Source organism: Equus asinus, chromosome 12 (genome assembly GCF_041296235.1).
Source record: "Equus asinus isolate D_3611 breed Donkey chromosome 12, EquAss-T2T_v2, whole genome shotgun sequence".
Lineage (NCBI taxonomy): Eukaryota > Metazoa > Chordata > Mammalia > Perissodactyla > Equidae > Equus > Equus asinus.
In genome coordinates, this window is record NC_091801.1 from 56,815,293 (window position 1) to 56,822,012 (window position 6,720).

The window sequence follows — 6,720 nt, forward strand, 5'->3', positions numbered from 1 at the left end:
TGTAAGACACATAGAATTTATAATTTAATTCAGTCTCCTTTTCTATCCTTAAGTATAAGGATGTGGGAAATGAGACCTCAGCATCAGAATCAACAAAGAATCATTTTAAATAACAGCCCCTAAGCTATCAGCAAGTAGTAATAGAGTTAATCATAAAAATTAAATTCAAGGAAAATAGAGGTTACTATTAAAAGGTACACTACCCTGTCTGTATTCAAATAGCAAAAAAGGAGGTTGTCATTCTCTCCTCTTTATAATACCAAAAAAAAAAAAAAAACTTTTGAAAGAATGAATTGAACAGTAGCGAATGGCAATTTGCTATAATAAAGCATTTGGTAGGCAGGATAAAGACTTCTAGGGGATTGTTTGAGCAAAAACAGCCTACAAGATCAGCAGACACTATCTTAACAAACTTCTGATCCTGGAGTTTAAAAAAAACAAAGAAAAAAAGAACAGGCACGATTGATGTGTGTTTTGTAGCACACTTTGTGCTGAAATTTGCCTTCTCAATTCATAAACAATGATGAGCACAACATCAGAGTTCAGACCCTGATGATTTCCTGGTTGGTGTGTAGTTGCTTGGGATACTGTCTTCTAAGTGCACACAGGGGAAAGCGTTGTTTTACAAACGTGCCCTCTCTTTATTTTGAGCAGTTAGCTGAATTCTAAGCAGGGCACATTCAATGTGCTGTCATGCTCTAGCTTTTTTGTCGTTCGCCTGACTCACCAAAGATTGATTTTCTAAAGAGAAAATGTCATTATAAAATAGTCATTACTTCTAGCCTAACTACCGATAGATTTTATTTAGTAAGCATTTTATAAAGTATTCTTAGAGTCAAAAATATTTTTTGGTAGATAAAATGTCTCAAATTTTTGTTAAGTCCATTTGGCTAGAAGCTGCACAATGCAGTGTTATTTTTAAAGACGGTTAATTTTTAATTTTTGCTGCTGAGAATAAAAGTACTTGAAAATGTTTATAGCAGTTATATTTTGCATGAATGTTGTTTTGAAGATGCTATCCAGATTTTTTTATTTTGCATAATAGACTATTTCTACATACGTTCTAAATACTATCGTCCTTTCTGAGAATTTATAGTCTTGCATTAACTAAAAATATGGGGTATCTGTTTGGATTGTTATTCTTTCTTTAATAAAGATGAACCTAAGATATCTATACCCTTTTGTATTGAAATAATCACTGAGAAATTGGCTTGGATCTAAAAAATTAATTATATTCTCCATGGCCTTATGCTAGACATCTCCCCTCTAGTGGAAAGTGTCACAAAATATCAATTCTGCTTTTTGTGGGGTTCATCTCCTTAAAAAGTTTGCAGGTAGATATGATTTTAACCCTATTTTGTTGCTTTGGATTTTTTAATAACACGTTTCCTGCTCATGGTCTTTATCATTTGTGGTAACTTAAAGTTATTTAGACATTTATAGTTTGAGAGAATGCAATGAATAAAATTTAATCTTTAAACTGCCTTTATTCTAGAAAAAGACAAAAAACATACAGTAGAGAAGGTCAGCACTGCTATTACATGTGGAGTGTTGTTATTCTGGTCAAAGTCTTATTTTAGAAATTAAATGCTACTTCAGGCTTCACAGCTCACCGGATATTTCTGTGAACAAAAGAGAACAATTACAAGCTGTTATTAAGGCAGTGTGAGTGTCTGCATCGATACAACATTTTAAAGAGTAAGTGACAGGTCAAAGACCCTGGTGGCAAATGCATGTTAGTGGTATTGACTTCACGGTTAGTACTGTCCTAGATATGACTTGAAAGGAATAACCCAGACAAATTCTCAAGTCTCACAGACACCTCATTCCATAATTTGTCTAACTGTCATCTCTGATGGTCCTTGATGTTTCTTTCATAAGGACCCTCTAGTATCAATGTAGCAGATAAGCCTTTGAGAATTAGAGTATTAGGCTGTAAGCTATTCAGGATGGGGGAAGGTGTGCTTGGAAGATGAAACACTTCAATTTCACAAGAATCAGAAGCTGAGACTCATAAACAGAAAGAGAACAGGTACAAATCAAGTCTAAATGAATAAACACCCATGTAAAGAGGAGATGGGGAAAAACACAATGAGGGCTGCTGCCCTTTCTCAACTGTTTACTCTAAAGTTTCTGAAAAATTCATCTTTAATGTAGAATTTTTAATTCTATATAATTATTAAAACTGTAATTTTTTTTTTTTGGCTGGGAAAGATTTGCCCTGAGCTAACATCTATTTCCAATCTTCTTTTTGTTTTCCCCTCCCCAAAGCCCCAGTACATAGTTACATATATTTTAATTGTAAGTCCTTCTAGTTCTTACATGTGAGCTGCCCCCACAGCATGGCTACTGACATGAGTGGCATGGTTCTGTGCCTGGGAACCAAAGTTGGGCCACCAAAGCAGAGTGTGCTGAAATTTAAACACTAGGCCATCAGGGCTGGCTCTAAAACTATAATTTTTAACTAGATAATTATGTATGAGTTTTATATGGAAAACCCAAAATGATTTGCTCCCGAAGAATGAAAAAAAAGTATGCATCCATTTGAAGATCTATATTGAAATACTGTCCACTTCATAAAATTCTCTAGTATTGTTCTTATTTTGGCTATCTTGTTTTTCAAAATGCTCTTCAGATTTGTTTTCTCTGGTCTCCTTCCTGGCTGATCCCTTGCATTTTGGAGTTTTCGAATATTTAAACAAATGCAGTAGCTTATTTAAAATATGCTATTTGTTATGAAATAATTCAAATAGACTTAAAAGCATAATGAATAGTAAAGTAAGCATGACATACCTATCACCTATATCTAAAAACATTTTCAATACTTTGATATTTGTTATATATTATATAAGTTCTAGATATTAAATATGTGTATGTGTACACATATTGTTTTACTGAATTATTTCATTACCTTACAAAAACGGTGATAATTCGTCCCTAACTACTTTAATGACTCTCAACATAAAGTGATTCTCTTATATAAAAATATCATTGATATCTTAATCAAATTAAAATAATTTCCTAAAGTTATCTAATGAACACTTCATAGTCAAATTTCCCCAATAGTCCCAAAAATGTATTTTATTTTGGGGAGAGGTCTGGATCTAATCAAACATTATGCATTTCATTATTATATCTCTTAAGTATCTTTTAATCTCCCTAGTTTTTCCCCATAAAAACATCTTTCGAAGAGTGCAGGTCAGTTGTATTTAGAGTGTTGCACATTCTGAATTTGTTTGATTTATCTTCTGATGTCATGTAACTTATTTTTCTACTTTTTGTGTTTTGGTATTATTGATCCTGTGTAAGCTCTTAATTGTTTTGCTTGTCTCTAATATTTCTACATTAAACTATGCTCCACAATAAAGACAAAATTTTCTTTACCAAGCACAGACCCGATTATGCCATTTTCCCCCATAATAGAGTAATATCCAGACTTCTTAGGATCATCTTCAAGACCCTCACATTCTGGCTTTTATAATCTTTCCTCCATAGACGGCCTTCTTTTCCATATATATATAGCTCCAAAAGCAAGACTCACTCAAGCCAGGAAAAGTCATATTAGGTCTGACCAGAAGGTAGAATAGAAAGAATAACCATTTTACAATAAAAACTGTAAGACCTGTTTCTAAAAATAAGACATTTCATCATAGTTGGTTAGAAGTAAAGTTTTTCCCAAGAGCACATATAATGCCTCCAATTTGGATTGGAGATTCTTAGTATGAAGGGATGAAATCCCAAATTTGGAGTTTTTTAAGTCAAGTCGACTTTTTACAGCTGATCTTTAAAATAAAAAGCAACCCTTCATTTCTCATCTGACTTTTGTTTGGTCTTCCCACAAGAAACACTTTGTCTTTTATTTAACTGTAATTTAGTCAATAGTATTTTTATCTTGTATCAGACTCTGTGATACAAGCATGAGTAAGTCTCAGTTTTTCGTGAACTCTTAGGTGTGAATTCTTTCTATCCTCATACCTAGCTGCTATTAAGACACCTTATATAAACTCCTTTTGAATTTTTAACCTGAATTCTCATGTCTGAATTAACCCTTACATCTATAGTAACTCCCATTACTAATTTATCATGGAATTCATTTTAAGTAACCGTATTCTCTATGCTAGCTGATCTGATTTTACTTACTTATTATTATTACTTTTTAGCTTTTTTCTCTTTATCCAAGGTTAGCTCATAAACCTCCTGGATTAATCCTAGAAATTGTTTCTCCCAGGACCTACCTAAAGATTCTCCTATCTATGATAGACTGATCTGCCCCTTGATGAGACAATATATTTCATCATTGATTTATAATATAATATCAACAAATTACATTAGATGAGTGCTAAATTTTTTCTACATGGGATATTTCTAACTCATATTCTTCAGTCTATGTACATATACAATTGATTTCCATAATATAAACGCAAAATATATTTGACCTCTTTTGAATTTCATGCTATTTCTTTTAAATTAGAATTCCAGTGTGTTGATACGATTTTTATCTTTAGTGAATAAATGTTGATATTAACAACTTTTTCCAGGGTTGTTTTGTTCTTCTATCAAGACATTACAAATTAACATTGACTGGCATGCATCAAGACTATTTTCTTGTATCCCTAGCGAATGCATTCAATATTATAAAATTTAATAAAAACATTAGGATAATCATCAATTATGATTTTTCAATAAGCTACAATTACAGTAATAGGACCACTATTTAGTCTCATTTTATTATATTTTATCTAAGTATTTCATGGAAAATTGTCATTCTTTTTCCAAAATCAATATACACTATTTGGATGGCATTCTTCTGTTCTACCAAACTCAGAATGTGATTTTAAATGTTTTATGCTTTATTTTAAATGACATGCTCTTTGAAAATCTACGTTAATTCCTATTGATTACCTTATGCTTCTAAATAAATGTTCAGAACCTAGAGGCTTAATCTTTAGAGTTTTGCCGAAGAACTTCACTTTAAATAATTTGTTAGCTACTTTTTCTCTAGCCTACCCAAACTTATCTCCCACGCTTTATTTCTCACTTCTACCTGAAAATTCAAACTGTATATGTTGATCTCCAGATAGCTGGAATTTCTTTTATTTTCTTAGCCTACTGAAGATGATTAACAGAGGTTTAGATTATATTTATAATTCTTTTCCATATGTTGAAGAGATAGTTAATTTAGACTTATTTATACAATATTAATTTAAGCAAGTAAGTGCTTTAAAAAATTATATCTCTTGTCATGTATATTGCTTTATTTTTGGTTCTTAAGTTGAACCGTAATATATCTGTGGGAGAAATTATATATGTTTTGTTCCTTTCTTTTGCTGTTAAACATGCTAGCATTACTAATATTAAAGCTATTTATCCATAAACACTATTTATTTAATTAATCTTTTCATTTTCAATACCTTTTTATAGCTTTTTTTGTTGTTAGCTCTTTTTGCTATTTTTAGCTCACACACAGGTTGTCTTACTGTTACATGTATTTAAATATGTGCAAGTCTGATGGTGAATTTACCTTTCCGCTTTGTATTATCTTTGTGAAGTTTTCATTCATTGGTGATTTCCTGTGATGAAACTATATGATGCAGATTATGTAAGTAAAAACTATAGGGTCATATAATCTATGTTAAGGGAGAGAATATATTTTTACCTCATTATATTATACTTCAGTATTATATTACATTTCTCACAAATTAAAAGTCCAGACTTTTCTTCCCCGCTTTCAAAATACTTTCTTTTAATGCCTTTCCTGTTTCTCTGGCATGAACATGGAAAATCTGCCTCCCCACATCACCTACCTGGTGTACAAGGAGGTGGTGGCACTGACTGCTGACCACTGGATGGCGTCAAGGTCTTTCCCAAAGAAGAAGGCCGCACTGAACTGCAGGTCTCCATCAAGGGCCCTGAGGTGATCTTGTGCAGGAGGCCTGTTCCTCATGAAACTTTCTGGGGAAGGCCTTTCCTGCCTCGCTACCCAAGGGCTACTTCTTGACCAAGATCTTCCACCCGAAAATGAGCGCCAACAGTGAGATCCGTGTCAATATGTTCAAGAGAGACTGGGCAGCCCAGCTGAGTATCCGGCAGGGGCTGCTGACTATCAAGTGTCTGCTGATGCCCCCAGACCCGGAGGCTGCCCTCAACCAGGAGGTGGGCTGCCTGCTCTTAGAACTACGAGGGAACAGTGCCCCGGCCGCCTGCTCACAGATTCAAGGCAGTGCAGGTGGGCCCAGCAGCAGGAGGGCTGAGGCCTGTGGGGCCCCGGCCAGGGAAGCTGCCGGCCTCCTCCACCGACCCCTCTGGAAGGGTCGAGGGTCCCATGATCAAGAAGCATGCAGGCGAGCCTGATCAGAAGCTGTCAGTAAAAGAAGGACAAGAAGCAGGTGCTGTGGCAGCTGTAGTGGGCTCTTCTCCCTTCCCAGGCCGCACCTCACCGGAACCCCTGACCACAACCCCAACCCTGTCTCTAAGTTATTTAAATTCTGGCTAAGGTTGAGGAGGGCATGGGAGGTCCTGCGACCTGGATTTGCTTTTGTAAATAGAACATCATCCTTGTTCTAAACTTCACATGTTGTTTTGATTTTCTCTTTCTTTCACCCCAACAGATCCATTCAGATACTACTTTATGTCAGCTTTTATCTGCCATTTGTTTGCATTTTATAAAGATCATAGCAGGTCATTTATCTAGTTCTATATCCAGTCTCATTCATTTTTACT

General features: G+C 34.6%; 1 pseudogene; it reads left to right on the top strand.

Annotated features, from left to right (window-relative positions):
* Positions 1-5,774: 5,774 nt before the first annotated feature.
* Positions 5,775-6,493, top strand: LOC106830426 (ubiquitin-conjugating enzyme E2 S pseudogene; annotated as a pseudogene).
* Positions 6,494-6,720: the final 227 nt, after the last annotated feature.